A 17647-nucleotide genomic window follows, 5' to 3' on the forward strand; every position below is an offset into this window, starting at 1 on the left:
CTTTGGCCCACGAGTCCAGCTCCAGAGGCATTCATGGGAGAAGACAGCCACTCTAGTTCTAACAGCCTCTGAAAGAGCTTTTCAGTATGCAGAGTAATGTTGTTCAGTCCAGCCTGAAAAGGGCATAAACCAATGCCTTACACCACTGCAAGGAAGGGGAAGTGGCCATTAGAAGACATAACTGTTCGTGAAATACGGGACCAGAGACAGATTCAAGGTTTAGGACTGAATGCTACCCATCAGTGGCTTGAGTCAGTGGGGATGGGCAAACAGACAGGTGAAATGGTTGACGGTGCATGGTCAATATAGTTTACCACATGGTTCTTGTCTCCACATGTGGTATAACCACTTTTAAGTCCCAATACATGGTATAATCTCCACTCGCACTTCCAGGTGATCAATCAAGTTTTACTCAAAGCTCTGTTAGTTGCACCTGAGCCATGTATAGCCCCTTCCACTCAAGGCCCTCAAAGCAATTTACAAAAAGCAGTCTTCACTAACGCCTGAGCTCCCGTATGCCCACCCATAAAGAGAGGGCATCACTCTCAAGGCCACAACACCCAGACAGCAGAGCTGGGAATAAAACCCAGTCAGGCATCAGGAGGATTTCTATGTTCCAACTACTAGAGAACCATCCCTCCCCTCACATATGCAAGCTGGTGGCTCAGACATATCTGTGCTGAGGCAATGGGCAGAGGATCGGCCTCTCCCTAGTTTCATGGGGTGCACTGGGCTGATGTAAGACCCCTTTTTGGAACCATACTTCTTAAAGTGGGTCATTAGAGCTGCAAGCTCACAGCACTAGCCCAGCCTGCACTCCAAGCCTGCTCTTCCTCAGTTCACAGGACTCATGGTTTCTCCTGGGGTCTCCTACCCCAGCTGCCCCTGGCTGGAGCCACAACCCCCTCTTTATTACCCTATGGAGCCGTTACTCCCACCTTCTCTGATCAACTGTCACATTCCAACCATAGCAGAACCTTTGCACTCTGATGCTCCGTCCGGTTCCCAAAGGCCACAATACTATATGCTCACGCTGTTCTAGCCAATCCGCCCTCAAACTAATCCCATGGAGCAGCGGGAAGGTGCAGCATTCAAGCGCCTTTTCCCAGGAAAGGGAAACAGATTGCTCTGAAGTGTAGCTCTGCAGACACACAGCCAAGGTAAAGAGTCCTGACCCTGCTCCAGTGACCATATGGAGAGAAGGGTGATAGAGGATGTCAAATATAAAAGGGAAGGGTAATCACCTTTCTGTATACAGTGCTATAAAATCCCTCCTGGCCAGAGGCAAAACCCTTTCACCTGTACAGAGTTAAGAAGCCAAGATAACCTCGCTGGCACCTGACCCAAAATGACCAATGAGGGGACAAGATACTTTCAAATCTGGAGGAGGCAGGGGGGGTAACAAAGGGTTTGGCTGTCTGTGGGATGCTTTTGCCAGGAACAGATCAGAAATGCAAGCCTTACAACTCCTGCTAAGTTAGTAAGTAATCTAGCTAGAAAATAAACTAGATTTCCTTTTGTTTAATGGCTGGTAAAATAAGCTATGCTGGAGGGAATGTATATTCCTGTTTGTGTGTCTTTTTGTAACTTAAGGTTTTGCCTAGAGGGATTCTCTATGTTTTGAATCTGATTAGCCTGTAAGGTATTTACCATCCTGATTTTACAGAGGTGATTCTTTTACCTTTTCTTTAATTAAAATCCTCTTTAATAACCTGATTGATTTTTTATTGTTCTTAAGATCCAAGGGTTTGGGTCTGTGTTCACCTGTACAAATTGGTGAGGATTCTTATCAAGCCTTCCCCAGGAAAGGGGGTGTAGGGCTTGGGGGAAGACGTCTCCAAGTGGTCTCTTTCCCTGTTCTTTGTTCAAAACGCTTGGTGGTGACAGCATAGGGTTCAAGGCCAAGGCAAAGTTTGTACCTTGGGGAAGTTTTTAACCTAAGCTGATAAGAATAAGCTTAGGGGGGTCTTTCATGCAGGTCCCCATATCTGTACGCTAGAGTTCAGAGTGAGGAAGGAACCTTGACAGAGGAGGAAAGCTGCTCAGGTCAAAGGTGACTACCAGGATCCCTGGCCTAACAAAGCAGTTAGAGAGAGCACTGTTTCCTACCTCTGACTCTACCAAAGGACAGCTGTAGCCTCTCAGGGGTTCAGGAGAAAAGAGTTTGAGCCTAGATGAGCAGAAGCCAGCAGGGGGAAGAGAGTTGGGATAAATGCAATGAGATGGCCCAGAAAGAAGACAGCCAAGGACTAAGGCCAGATCTACACTACAGACCTATATTGGGATCACTATATCGCTCATAGGTGTGGATTTATATCAACCTAACCCCGCATGTAGACAGCACAATGTCAACACGAGAACTTCTACCATCAACATAGCTATCACCTTTCGGGGAGGTGGATTAACTACGCTGACAGGAGAAGCTCTCCTGCCAGCATAGGAGCATCTTCACTTAAGTGCTATAGCAGCATTTTAAGTGTAGACCTGCCCTAATCCTCAGGGGGTTCTCCCGCATTGGGCAAGAAGTTGTAAACTCTCCATATACAAAAGAGAAGCAGCACAGAGTAAAAAGCTGGGAGGGAGGTGGGTATTTTAACCCATTTTTCCCCATTAGTCCTATTTAATAGCCTCTTTTATACAGAGTGTGTCTACATGAGACTTATTAACATCACCGAGTAGCTAACATTTCTAAAGGCTAGTCTGGATATTCCCCAGCTATCAGCGTTTGTAGTTTGCCCACAGGGATCAGCTTAGGGCAGTGGATCTCAACCTTTTTTCATCTGTGGACCCCTAAAAATTTTCAAATGGAGGTGTAGACCCCTTTGGAAATATTAGTCCACAGACTAGAGGTTGAAAACCACTGTTCTGGAGTAATGACAAGCTTCTTCTGATCCCTTAGACAGAGTCTGTGGACCCCCAAGGATCTGTGGGCCACAGGTTGAGAACCACTGGCTTAGGGTAGACAACCATGTATCCTTGGAACAAACATTTGGGAATGTCCGGACTGGCCTTTACAAAGGTGTTCACTCCCCTGAGTTAACTGGCATCCAGAGAAAACAAGCCTCCAGGGGAGAAAGAAATTACTTCCCTACCTAATGGAACGCAACCACCTCTGGGGTAAAACATGGCAGCTGTTTACCAATCTACAGCAACACTGTAGAACAGCTTGAGGGAAGGAAAAAGAAAAGGAGTACTTGTGGCACCTTAGAGACTAACCAATTTATTTGAGCATGAGCTTTCGTGAGCTACAGCTCACTTCATAGAGTATCAGGGTTGGAAGGGACCTCAGGAGGGCATCTAGTCCAACCCCCTGCTCAAAGCAGGACCAATCCCCAATTAAATCATCCCAGCCAGGGCTTTGTCAAGCCTAACCTTAAAAACTAAGGAAGGAGATTCTACCACCTCCCTAGGTAACGCATTCCAGTGTTTCACCACCCTCCTAGTGAAAAAGTTTTTCCTAATATCCAACCTAAACCTCCCCCACTGCAACTTGAGACCATTACTCCGTGTCCTCTCCTCTCCTCCCACTGAGAATAGTCTAGAGCCATCCTCTCTGGAACCACCTCTCAGGTAGTTGAAAGCAGCTATCAAATCCCCCCTCATTCTTCTCTTCTCAGACTAAACAATCCCAGTTCCCTCAGCCTCTCCTCATAAGTCATGTGTTCCAGACCCCTAATCATTTTTGTTGCCCTTCGCTGGACTCTCTCCAATTTATCCACATCCTTCCTGTAGTGTGGGGCCCAAAACTGGACACAGTACTCCAGATGAGGCCTCACCAATGTCGAATAGAGGGGAATGATCATGTCCCTTGATCTGCTCGCTATGCCCTTACTTATACATCCCAAAATGCCATTGGCCTTCTTGGCAACAAGGGCACGCTGCTGACTCATATCCAGCTTCTCGTCCACTGTCACCCCTAGGTCCTTTTCCGCAGAACTGCTGCCTAGCCTTTCGGTCCCTAGTCTGTAGCGGTGCATTGGGTTCTTCCATCCTAAATGCAGGACCCTGCACTTATCCTTATTGAGCCTCAGATTTCTTTTGGCCCAATCCTCCAATTTGTCTAGGTCCCTCTGTATCCTATCCCTACCCTCCAGCATATCTACCACTCCTCCTAGTTTAGTATCATCCGTAAATTTGCTGAGAGTGCAATCCACACCATCCTCCAGATCATTTATGAAAATATTGAACAAAACCGGCCCCAGGACCGACCCTTGGGGCACTCCACTTGACACCAGCTGCCAACTAGACATGGAGCCATTGATCACTACCCGTTGAGCCCGACAATCTAGCCAACTTTCTACCCACCTTATAGTGCATTCATCCAGCCCATACTTCTTTAACTTGCTGACAAGAATACTGTGGGAGACCGTGTCAAAAGCTTTGCTAAAGTCAAGAAACAATACATCCACTGCTTTCCCTTCATCCACAGAACCAGTAATCTCATCATAGAAGGCGATTAGATTAGTCAGGCATGACCTTCCCTTGGTGAATCCATGCTGACTGTTCCTGATCACTTTCCTCTCATGCAAGTGCTTCAGGATTGATTCTTTGAGGACCTGCTCCATGATTTTTCCAGGGACTGAGGTGAGGCTGACTGGCCTGTAGTTCCCAGGATCCTCCTCCTTCCCCTTTTTAAAGATTGGCACTACATTAGCCTTTTTCCAGTCATCTGGGACTTCCCCCGTTCACCACGAGTTTTCAAAGATAATGGCCAATGGCTCTGCAATCACAGCCACCAATTCCTTTAGCACTCTCGGATGCAACTCGTCCAGCCCCATGGACTTGTGCACGTCCAGCTTTTCTAAATAGTCCCTAACCACCTCTTTCTCCACAGAGGGCTGGCCATCTACTCCCCATGCTGTGATGCCAAGCGCAGCAGTCTGGGAACTGACCTTCATCAGATGCATTCAGTGGAAAATACAGTGGGGAGATTTATATACATAGAGAACATGAAACAATGGGCGTTTCAGATGTTCTTGTCAACTGCTGGAAATTGCCCACCTTGATCATCACTACAAAAGGTTCCTCCCCTGCCCGCTGGCTCTCCTGATGGTAATAGCTCACCTTACCTGATCATTCTCGTTACAGCGTGTATGGTAACGCCCATTGTTTCACGTTCTCTATGTATATAAATCTCCCCACTGTATTTTCCACTGAATGCATCCGATGAAGTGAGCTGTAGCTCACAAAAGCTTATGCTCAAATAAATTTGTTAGTCTCTAAGGTGCCACAAGTCCTCCTTTTCTTTTTGCGGATACAGACTAACACGGCTGCTACTCTGAAACCTATAGATCTAAGGAACTCTTCAGTCTTCAGAGAGTTGGGGGAACCGAAACGTTAGGCTACTCAAAACTTTGTACTCTACACATCTGAAGGTGGTAATTACACTAGCTTTCAAATGCCCAAGGGCTGATGTCCCCAGCGCCCTGTCAGAGACTTGAAGATATCCCTTCACACCAGCGTGCAAAGCCTTCTCGATCCCTGCAACACAGCACGATCCTTCCAGCTGAGTACTGGCTGGACACTAGGAAACCCACCAATGCAACACTCTAAAACCAGCTCTACAGGCAGGAGCTTAAGCGGGCACCTGGGGCCCAGCATCCCAAACAAGTCTTGCTCTCTATTAGTGGAGCCAGAAGGGAAAGCAACTCCTGTTCTGCTCCCACTCCAACACACACACTTCTAACAGCTTGGGATCCCGCAGATTACATGGCTAGACCAGAAATTAGGTGGGGGAAACTGTCATTAAGGGAAAGCACTCACTTGTTCCCTGACCTGACAGGGACTAAGCATACTGTCTCGGTAGATCAGCTATGTATTATTTGCATTCCAGTAGTGCCCAGAGCATCAAATCAGAGTTGGTGTCCTACAAACACACAGAAAGATGCAACTCCTGCCCGAAAGAGCTTACACTCTGGGCCCCCATGTACAGACACCAGGATCCTCAATTAAACCTGAACCACCTACCTTTTAATTACAGACAGACGATCTCCTCTTCCTGTTAAGCTGAAGAGATGCCGTCTCCCCAGCAGGCTCCAATACCACATATATTGCCATACACTAGATTCCACTACCAGGCGGCAATGCCAGGGCCCTGCCCAGCACAATACCTAGATTCTATTCAAAGCCAGTAAGCCTCCCAATGCAAGGAAGCCAAGGGTCAAACCACAATGTGCAGGAAGACGTTAATGTACCACACCTTGTTCCCCTAAACACTGCCAGCTTTAGAACAGCCTCTGGCTGGGTGAGCCCCATGCAGATCTCTGATGCTGAAGGAACAGTAATTACACAGGCAGGTAACAATGCACACGATGCTGCATCAGATGGGAAACTCTTTTAGACATCCCTCCCACACCAGGCCCTCAGTGAAAGAGCATTCACCCTCCAATACCTGCCATCCAAGGATGTGTACACACTCTACAAGGGTCACTGAATTTAGCCCCCCAACTGCCTTGTGTGGCACATATTAGCCCCATTGTACACAGGTGGAGAAAAAGGCAAAGAGAGCTGAAGGGACATGGCCCAAAGTCAGTAAAAGACCCAGAGCATGGAATATCTAGCGCTTGTGTTTTAGACAAGAGATCATCCTTCCTCCCTTAACCTACTGCTTGTTAAAGATGAGCAGGAGTCTTTCACTTCTGGGATGCCCTCAATTCCAGCCCAGCTCCCAGTAAGTGAACCATTACCACTGGATAGCTTCTAGAAGATCTATGTCAAGTGTTGTAAGTTTAGGGTGAATCCATTAAAAACTCGAGGATTCCCCACATCCTGCACTTACACCATGCAGAAGGAATACTGCTATGCTCACCAGAAGAAGGGTTTCCATGTTACCAAATGCTAATAAATGGATCATGAAAAAGAAAATTAGTCTTGTGGTTAAGGCACAAGACTGAGAGTTGAGAACTGGATTTTATTCCTAGCTCTGCTGCAGTCACCTCCTGGCCCTGTGCCTTGAGCGCCCCAGTCGTCAAACAGGGATGATGCCTAGTTCACCAAGTTGAGGCTTAAGCACTTTGAGATCGCCCCATTGAAAGGTGATGGGGGAGATTTTTGAAGTAGTGCGGTGGCATTAGCCACAAGCTCCATTAACTAGAATAGAAGTTGTGGGGTGAAGGCCCCAGTACCACTATGAACAACATCTACCCGATATTTTTAAAATTGAGAAAACACGATGCAAGGCACGTTGTAAGCTCTTTCCAGAAGGCAGATTCCTAGTTCCAATCAAATGATATTGTGTGCAAGTTGGCGTGTGTTCTGTTTTATATCAGACATACTTGCACTCTTCTGAAGTCTACAATCTAGTAGTGTCCAACAGTAGGAAGCCAGTTAGCCCCCACCTTGCAAGTGACGATTGTCACTCAATTACACTTCAGTTGTATGCAATACAAAGTCCAACAACAGGATTAAAATACTGCACACCAACCCATTTTAAGAGTGTTGAATTGATATTTATAGCTCCTTAGTTACTGAACAATCCATTATTATAATGGATATGTAGCTATAAACACACTAATGGACTAGCTCTGCCAGAACACACAGTATTGCAGCCACATTTGGACCAAGCTGCACAGGCACGATGGCTGTGGAGATAGGGCAGCAGTATGAAAAATGTCAGGCTTTTCTCTGGTCTACTAAAGACTCCCTACCTTCAGGGTCATCCTGATTTCAGTCTGCTTTACCAGACAGCGAAAACCCCATGGGTCTTTGCAGACAGATCACTGTTGTGAACACAACCCTATGTATTGGCATACACTGGATCTCTTGTACACTCTCACCGCCTTGTATTTGTTCACTTGAGGCTCCTATATTTAAGCAGGGTTTTCTCCTAAGTACTGGAGTATGGCAACCTAAGACAGTGCTCCTTTAAGTACAGAGACTGTCATCAGGTGATTTAGGCCCAAAATGTAACTTGATCAAGATCTTACACAGCCTAATAATCCTTTCATCCCAACATGCCACTCTAGGAGTATGTCAAAAAAGGCAGCACTCGGACTCTCAGTAGATAGCTGCAGCTAGCCCTGCGGGGACCCCCACCTTCCAAAGGACACATTCTACTATTGAGCATTCAGTTACATTTCAGATGTGTGAAATATGCGAAACCCAACAACATAGTACGAAAACCACAGGTTTAGGGTGAATCCATTAAAAACTTGAGGATTCCCCACATCCTGCACTTACACCATGCAGAAGGAATACTGCTATGCTCACCAGAAGAGGGGTTTCCATGTTACCAAATGCTAATAAATGGATCGTGGAGGAGAAAATTAGTCTTGTGGTTAAGGCACAGGGCTGGAGCCCCAACCCCATGCCAGCTCTCTGCCATAACTCTCCACCATCATTCTTTTCTAGGGCATAGCTCCTAGGCCAGCCAGCAGAGCAGCTAATGGCATTCCAGCCAGACAGCTACTGTTCATTCTCTTTCCCAAGTTCTCCCAGCTACAACTCATACAACACTGTCCCTCAGTATTACAAAAATAATTCAGAAATAAGAGGGATGGGGATGTCAACTGATATTTACATGATTTTATTTTAATTTCAATGAAAATAATTTGATTGGTCTTAAGCCTTGCCTTAGAGTGATGGGGATTTATACTGTCCTAGTGCATGAGAACCTGACAGTGAAACTGACCAGACTTAATACTTCCATGGATGCTGTTTATTTTAGTTTTACTGCCTACCCAGAGGAGAGAGCACATTAGATGCTTAGGAAATCCTTTTAGTTTTAAAAACTGTACTTCCATGGCACCTTCCATCCACAGATGTCAGTGTGTTGCGGAGACGGATGAGTATCATTACGCCCATCTGTAAGATGGGGAACCAGACGCACAGAGAGGGGAAGTGACTTGCCCAATGTCAGAGCAAGTCAGTGACAGAACTGGGAGTTGAAACAAAGTCCTCTGACTACCTGTTTGGGGCCTCTTCCACAAGACAAATGCTGCCTCTGACACATAAAAAGAAGCAATTCAGTAAACTCAAGGGGACTTTGTTTCTCAACTACAGAAGACCTCTCTTAGTTGAGACTTCCCAGTAGAGTCTGATCTCAGTTAAGTGATGAGACTTTATCAAAAAGCCTGAAGAGACTGGAAATCCGTTATTGTGTTGATACACATTACTTGAGCTTGTCAGCTCTTCAAGGCAGGAACCACCTTTTTGATGTGTTTGTCCAGCACCTAGCACAACAGGATCCTGACCTACGACTGGGGACCCTAAGTGCTACCACTATGCAAATCTCCTCGTTTCCCCCACCCATCCCAAACACACATTTTTATTTGTTATTTTCTATATTAACTAACCAGAGGTTCAATAGAAAGTCATACCCATGGAAAACCTGGATAAAGGCCACTTACCCTAGTGGCACTAGCTAAATGAGCTGACTGTTAAGCAAAGGTTATGCCAATCCTGTACTGATTAGTCATCAGTCATTGCCATTCACTATCAATATCCTATTTATAACAGGAACATTTTCTAAAGATCTCCAAATGTTAGCAACACTGGAAGCCTTAAGACACGATTCTGCAGAGAGAACTGCATGAGCCCAGATGTCCTCTTGCATGGTGCTCTGTGCAGGACCAGGTTCTCCTGTAGACAGGTTGCCAGCATTTTTAACAGCATATCATACAAGCATACTACAAGCAGATCGAATCAAGATGGTGTTAGAAACACCAGCAATCTGCCTCTTAGGGCCCCAAATGCAGTTAATATCAAGAGAGCAGAACCAGTTGTATCAACAGTGGGCATGTTTTTAGAAAGGCCCTCCCCATACTAGGGAAGCTATGAGGCTAACACAGGTCCTGAAGATCACACAAAACATGCAGATTTCCGTTAATTGGGATGCACTTAATTGGGAAAATTGTATGATTTTTTTTTTAAAACCTGGCAGTGTCCTGAGTAATATATACACACTTTAATTTCGATTCACCCTCTCTTGAGGGGCACACAAATCAGCTCTTGGCTATCTTTTTCCTTAAAAATCGTGTGTGTGTGTGTGGGGGGGGGAATATAACCCATTAAATGAAGGTTTTCCTTTTAGAGATAAAGCACCTCAAAGCCACCACAAACCGGACACCTTTAAATTACTGCACAATATGCTAGTTCTGAAGCACAATGGAACAGCCTTGGTCAATGACCACCACCACTTTACATGCCATATCCAAGGCACTCAATTCAACTCAATGAGGCTTTGACACAACCAACGTCTCAAGTGTTGCCAAACTGTAAGAGAGAGATCCCCCTCCCCCATTTGTCAGAGAGAGAATCAGAACCCTTCACATTCAGGTTCACCCACACCCTGTTTGGAGAGATCAGGGACTCCATTTGGCAGGAGAAGAGAAGATGTGATTTGCCTGACATCACGCAACTGGGCAGCATGATGGCTAATGAAATTCAGTGTGAAACACAAGGTAGCGTACACTAGAAAGAACAATCCTTGAGTTACTCACACATACTATGGGTTATCTACAAACAAGGCTTGAACCCCTTTAGCTGTACATGTATAGTCAAAGCAGTTCAACCCCTTAGCGAGAGCACAGTTATCACAGTATAAAGGTGCTTTATCCCACACCTGGTGTGCACTTAAAATTTATACTAGCATAGCTAGGTCGGGGGGGGAGAGGGGGGAGAGAAAAAAACCACACACCATAGCGACAGAACAATGGTGACAAAACCCGCAGTGTAGGGAAAGCTATGCCAACAGCGTGTGCTCCTGTCAGCCCAGCTAATGGGAGGTGGTGTTCCTATGCTGGCAGAACGCCTCCTTCTGTCATTGTATACTGCATCTACGCTAGGGGACTATGTCAGCATAGGCTCAGTAATGTAGCTATAGCCTCAGTAGGGCTATTCTCCTTCTCATAGAGATATATTTGTACCTGTATAAATCACTTTTATACCTGCAAAAGAGCTCGTGTGGATACACTGATTTCAGTAAAAAAAATTCACCCCTCTAACCAAAAAAAAGATTGGCCAAACTGTCAAGTGCATACCAGGCCTTAATTAATTAGCCACTCAGGAAAGAGACTTGGGCATCATTTTTGGACACTTCAACGTGCAATGCTGTCAAAAAAAAACAAAAAAACTCTAGTGTGTACTGACGTACAGGCAACAAGACAGCAAATATCATAAAGCTATTGAGAAGTCAATGGGACCCCCTTCACCTGGGTTACTGTGCTCATTTCTGGCCACCTTATTTCAGGACGTTCTAAGATAGGTAGGTGAGAGTGATCAGAGGCATGGAAAGATTTCCATACGAAGGGAGAATGAAGAGACTGCGACTCATAAACCTAGTCTATCTATACTTGTAAGCTTTACTAGTAGAACTACGTCACTTAGGGATGTGATTTTGTATTAGCTAGTCATTCAGGTAGAAGACCTAGCATAAATGAAATATATGCACCTATAAAGGTGGCATATACACCGGTACGTTACTCCCTGTTCTCATAGGAGGAGAGTTATACTAGTATCAGTACCTTTATTGCTAGAACTGTGCCCATTTGGAGGGGGAGGGCAGTTGTACCTATTTAACTATACCGGTCTGGTTATAGCAGTGCAGCTTTCTAAAAGTTGACAACTCCTTACTTTAAGGAAGATAAATAAGAAGAGACACGACAGAGACACAAACTAAGAAATAGCACAGAAGGAGATAAGGTAATACTATTTCCCATTTCTAGAGTCATTACAAGAAAGGGATATCCAATTCGGATAAAAGGCAACATGTTTAAAACTTAAAAACAAACAGCACAATTAACACACGGAATTCATTGCCACAAGAAATCACTGTGGACAAAAGCTCAGTAGGATAATAAATAGGATTAAACACTTACATGGATAACATCCAGTTACATTACACAGGATAAGAAAAGGATACATATATATAAGCCCTGCTGCTGCACAACATAAGCCAAATTACTGGGGTTATGGTATAACCCGTTCATTGGAAGTTTCTTCCAGGCTGTCCGTTAAAGGGTTTCTTGCACCTTTCTCTAAAGCATCTATTACAGGTGATGCTGGAAACAGGATACTGAACTAACCTGCCCATTGGCATGAGTCTGTATGGCAATTCCCTTGTTCTTATGAAGAATCAGTGGCAGAAAAGGAAACAGAACCCAGGGGTCCTGATTCCCAATCTGCTGCTTTAACTCCTAGAGAACACTGTCTCAAGCAAATGAGGAGCAGTTTACTAGCCCAGGCTTATCTAGTCACTCACCTTAGAAAAACAACAAACCCCATATATTTTACTCACCAGTCCAAAAAACAAACAAAACCAGAGAAGAATAGAAAAGAAAAGAAAGTTGCTGGCCCCAGGCTGGGATACATTAGACTGAACACAAGACAGTTTTAGAGGCACTCACCTTTCCTACTTCTATCCACCACACAGGCCCAGCAGCACCTGGGAAACTGGCTCTGTAGATTTGCTGAGAGACTGAGAAAAATTACAGTTTAAATTTAAGAGGTGTCATTTATAACTGATCTCACCCTCTTGCACCTTATTACTCTGAAGTAAAGATAGCTCAGACCAGACTTCATCCACCCCATTCCTCCCAGTACATGTATGTTTGTTTTAATTAAAGATTAAATGTAGCAAGAGTATTTCATGCAAGCCTAGAGTGTGGGTTGGCGAGGGCCCGACACAGACACCCTCGGTGAACCCCAGAAAAGACACCTGCTCCCTGCCCCCCAAATACAGTTCACGAGTCTCCCCATACGCCGGGCACCATTAAAGCTAAACCTGGAGAATCAGGCAGGTTCAGCCTTTCTCAGATAGCGGGGAGGGAGCGAGAGCATGGCCATGACCCTGCGGGGCCAGAAAAGGAAAGCTGGGCAGGTGCAGGCTGGGTTGGGTCGCCAGGCACCAGCACTGGGGATGGAAGATCCAGGAGCAATCCCCTAACCACAGAGGACGAGCCCGAGCAGGGGGTGAGGGAGGCCTTGGTTCTAATGGCTGGGAACCCTGGGCCTGCACGGGAGAGGGGAGAAGTGGGTTCAGGGCAGGAGCAGGACCTGTCCTGGGAGGGGGAGAGGAGCGGGACCGGGCTCTGGCAAAGGGTTAGGGGAGCGGGGCCGGGCTATAGGTTGGGGGAGGGGAAGGGAAGCAGGCCAGTCCCGGGAGGGGATCGGGTCCTGGCTATGGGTTGGGGGAGGGGGGCCGGGCCGGGGCCCGGTTGGGGGAGGGGAGCGGGGCCGGGCCTGTCCCGGGGGTCCCAGGAGCGGGGCCCGCTCAGGCCGCGGCTCCGGGGGACGTGGACGGACCCTACTCCCGGCGGCCCCGGGCCCGCTCAGGCCGGGATCCTGCTTCCCCGAGCCGCTCCCCCGCCACCGGCTCCGGGCCCAGCCGCCATCTTACTGCGCCGCCTCCCTCCGCCGGGGACGCTTTGCGGCTCCCGCCCGCGCTTTACGGCAGCGGCGGCTTCGCGACACCCGCTCCCCTCAGGGCCTGGGGATTGTTATTGTAGGGTCGCGGCCGAGGGGGTGGGGCCCGGCGGGGGCCCGTGTGAGGGACGGGTCTGCCCGCGCCAGATCCGCCGTGATTGTAAATTCCCCTCCCCCATTAGCCCCCTGTGCTATTGGCGGGTCCCCGGTATTAAAGACCCCCCCCCCCGTTAGCTGCCCCGTCTCATCACCTCCGCCTGCAGTGTCATTGTAGGGCCGCCCCCTCCTCAGCCCCAGGTTTCCAGTGCAGCCTGCCTGGGGGAGCCCCGCTCTGTTATTGTAGGGTCACTGCAACCCGGGATATTGTAGGGTCATTGCTCCTCTCCCTGACTTCAGCCTCTTCCCTCGGGAGACCCCCTCAGCTGTGCTCCCTTGGGAGCTCAAGCCACCCAGCACCCTGTCCCCATCCATCCCACGGGTGGGCGGCCACCCCCCTTTCCGCCTTGGACTGATGCGCTGGGCTAGGCCTGCTGCTTTGTTATGGGGCTGCCCGTAAGCCCGGGGCTGCCCGCGCTGCTTTGGGACTGGGAAGTGCCTCACGCGGGGGCAGGGCAATCATTTCTCACGCCACCAGAGTTTCTATTTTTGTATGTTGGTGCTGCGAGCAGGGCCTGCGTTTTCACTGACTCCCTCCACCCCGGCATGGCCAATGCGGTAAGCAGCAGGGTGGCTGCCCTCCCTGCCGCCTCCCGTGCTTTGGACCCAAACAACTGCTGATTGGGTCAATCACAGGCCAGGCCTCCCCCAAACAGACTCCCACCAGGAGGCCAGGTACACGCCATAGGGCTGCACCCTCTGCACTGGGATCCCAGAAGGGATGGATCAGCCCCTTCAACCTGATCCTTTCCCTTTCTACTCTCTTTTCCCCATGATGGGATCCCTGACCCTCTAGCGTCGGACTTCCCTGCATGACAGCCCCATCTGGAAGGAGCTTGGGGCGGTCTTGGCTGGTGGGCTCGAGGGGAGGTGCCTGTCATGGATCCACAGGTCCAGTGCTCTCATACGGCTCTGGAACAGTCCCTGGGAGAACGCCTTCAGGGCGTCAGCCCCTTTAGGGTCACAGTCTCTCACTGGAGTAAGCCTCTTGGTTTCACTGCTTCCTGGGAATGAACATCAGAGACTTCAGCACCCCTGCTTCAGGACCCCAGAGTGAGGACGTGAGACTTACACACTTAAGTGAGGACCCCAGAGTGAGGACCCCAGAGGACCCCAGAGTGAGACTTACACACTTAAAGGGAGCAATCCCCCGCCCCTCCCAGTTTCCTTAATATGGAGTGACTCTTATCCAGCACTGTAAAAGCAGAAGGGTTTATTAGATGTCTGGAACACAGTGTAGAAAGCCCTTGGTTAGCACAGAGAACAGAAAGTTACAGCATAGTCCATCTGGGTTAGTTCACAACCCAGAGCTCTCTTCTGAACCTTTCTTAGTCTCTGTTCAGAAGCTTCCTGCTTTCAGCAGCCCACACTTAACCACTCCACCTGAACCTCCTCCAAGCCCTTTGTTCTCCAGCTAGTCACAATCGAGTGGCTTCCTGCAGAGGATGGGCCATCCACGGTCATTCAGTTGGTAGGATACCAAATTGTCTTCCGGGACTCTCCATGGTCCTGGGCCCCAGATAGCTGGGTGTCAGTCACACCTGTATCTCTGCAATGAGTAAACAATCTTTCCCCCCCATCTAGTTAACCATGTAGCTCATCGGGGAAACTGAGGCACACAATACTCATCCAAAATATTATGAAAAATTCCCACTCCGCCACAGGGCCACAATCCTGGAGCCAAGAACAATAGATTCTTGGGGAGGCAGTGTGATGTAGTGGCTAGAGCACTGGGCTGGGACTCAGGAAACCTGAGTTCTGTTCCCCACTCTGCCACTGATGCTGCTGGGTAATGCTGGGCACATCACTTCTCCTCTCTGTGACTCAGCTGCCTCCTCTGGAAAATGGGGATAGTGAGACTGACCTCCTCTCTAAAGCACTTTGAGATCTCCTGGTGAAAAGTGCTAGATAAGAGCTAGGTGTTATCACCAAATAATAACGTGTTTTAATTTGATTCAGTCACTTGTTGGGCTGTGGCCTCTGCTGCTTCCGTGGCTGTGATCTTCGAGTGGCCGTGCCCACTGGGGCCTAGCACCAACTGTAGTCTCAGGAGTCTTGTGATCAGAGAGATCTCCCCATGGCTTTGACCTCTGCAACACAATGCCTGCTCCCTCTCCCCCACACGCTAGGACTTCGAAATCGGTATTCCAACATCTCTCGCCTTTCACTGAGGGGCAGAGAAAGCTTTTTTGCTGCTCTAAGGAAACCTCCTCCTACAAATACACAGGGAAGAACAGGCTCGATGTCCTTCAAGGAAAAGTCAAGCAGGGGAAAAGTCATGTAAATAAGTCATAACATCTTTCCAAGAACACACACTCATTATGTAGTACACTCTTCCAACCCCTTAACCTGATTTGACAAATATTAACATGCACTGGGCCACATACATTTGCAATCCAGATCTAAGCTTTGGACTGTTCGGCACTGGTGAGGCCACACCTGGAGTATTGTGTCCAGTTTTGGTCTCCCCACTACAGAAGGGATGTGGACAAATTGGAGAGAGTCCAGTGGAAGGCAACGAACATTATTTGGGGGCTGGGGCACATGACTCACGAGGAGAGGCTGAGGAAACTGGGGTTATTTAGTCTGCAGAAGAGAAGAGTGAGGAGGGATTTGATAGCAACCTTCAACTACCTGAAGGGGGGTTCCAAAGAGGATGGAGCTCAGCTGTTCTCAGTGGTGGCAGATGACAGAACAAGGAGCAATGGTCTCAAATTGCAGTGGGGGAGATCTAGGTTGGATATTCAAAAACACTATTTCACTAGGAGGGTGGTGAAGCGCTGGAATAGGTTACCTAGGGAGGTGGTGGAATCTCCATCCTTAGAGGTTTTTAAGTCCCGGCTTGACAAAGCCTTGGCTGGGATGATTTAGTTGGTGCTGGTCCTGCTTTGAGCAGGGGATTGGACAAGATGACTCCTGAGGTCTCGTCCAACCCTAATATTCTATGATTCTATGATCTTCCACTTTGCTGCTGATCCACGTGCTGCGACACTTGCGAGGTGCATGGGCACTCTTTTCCTTTTTGAAAAGGGCAGGACACCAGTAACCCCGGGGGCTGGCACAAGAGGGTTTGGCTTTTAAATCCCTGCAAGTCCTGCAACAACTTTGATTTTAGGGACAGCGATAAAACAGCAGTGAAGACGTTAGGCTAGATCCTCAGCTGGTCAAAAACTAGCCCTGCTCTGCTCAGTTCAATAGAGTTACAATTGCTAAGCATATGACCCTTTGTCGGGAGGCTGGGCAAATAGACTCTTTCAATCACTGAAAGACTTCACTGACACAACCCAGCAGCAGGGCAGGTTTTAGTCGAACGCATGCAGAGTTTGCTTTTCACTTCCAGTTGTGATTGTTAAATGTACTAGGAAATAAAGCTGTTTCCAAGGAGGATTTTTAAAAAATAACGAATGATGAGCCATGAGACGAGCTGTGCCCTGTGGATATGGGCCATTTCACCCATTCAGTGGGGAAGTGCCGAGAGTCCTACCTGCTTTGCCTGTGACACCATTTCCCAGTGCCATTTCCACTGCTGGCGAGTGGTCAACTGCAAACAGCACAAGAGAAGTCTATAGATTTCAGGGCAGATGGGCCTAGCATGCGCATGGGTCAAGAGCAGCACAGATGGCTCACTTTTGGCTTTGCTGTGTCTTACCCTTGTAGTGCAGCAGCATCCCTCACTGCCTGTTCTTTCACCTCTTCACTGTCAGTGCAGGGGAGGGGGTTAGACAATGCTTCTCCGCTGCGTGCTAAGAAACAGTCACCCTCTTGTTATTCCAGTTTTATGCTCTCAAGAACACTCCAGTGGTGAAGGTGTGACCATCTAATTCCTGCCTCTCATCCCAAAGAGTAAAATCACCTTGTATATGGAGGATGTGTCGTGCATGAAAAGAACTCACAGGGAATCCCAACAGTATAAAGCATTGCTCATTTAGTTAGAGTCATTGGCGTCCTGTTCCAGTGTCATAGAATCATAGAATATCAGGGTTGGAAGGGTCCTCAGCAGGTCATTTAGTCCAACCCCCTGCTTAAAGCAGGACCAACCTCCAACTAAATCATCCCAGCCAGGGCTTTGTCAAGCCTGACCTTAAAAACTTCTAAGGAAGGAGATTCCACCACCTCCCTAGGTAACGCA

The 17647-nt window shown here is 48.0% G+C and overlaps 1 protein-coding gene across 3 annotated transcripts in view; it reads right to left on the minus strand.

The window, feature by feature from the left end:
- DCAF8 (DDB1 and CUL4 associated factor 8) overlaps nucleotides 1-17647 on the minus strand; it is a 71639-nt gene that overhangs the window by 41216 nt on the left and 12776 nt on the right. For 2 of the 3 annotated variants that reach the window (XM_073322949.1, XM_073322951.1), the window contains exon 1: nucleotides 12345-12432. The exons of the other annotated variant lie outside the window; for it this stretch is intronic. The gene's annotated coding sequence lies outside the window, so the exon portion shown is untranslated. Of the gene's footprint in view, nucleotides 1-12344; nucleotides 12433-17647 lie in introns of those variants that run through there. 3 annotated transcript variants of the gene reach the window in all.

This window comes from Lepidochelys kempii, chromosome 24 (genome assembly GCF_965140285.1).
Source record: "Lepidochelys kempii isolate rLepKem1 chromosome 24, rLepKem1.hap1, whole genome shotgun sequence".
In the NCBI taxonomy this organism is placed as follows: domain Eukaryota; kingdom Metazoa; phylum Chordata; order Testudines; family Cheloniidae; genus Lepidochelys; species Lepidochelys kempii.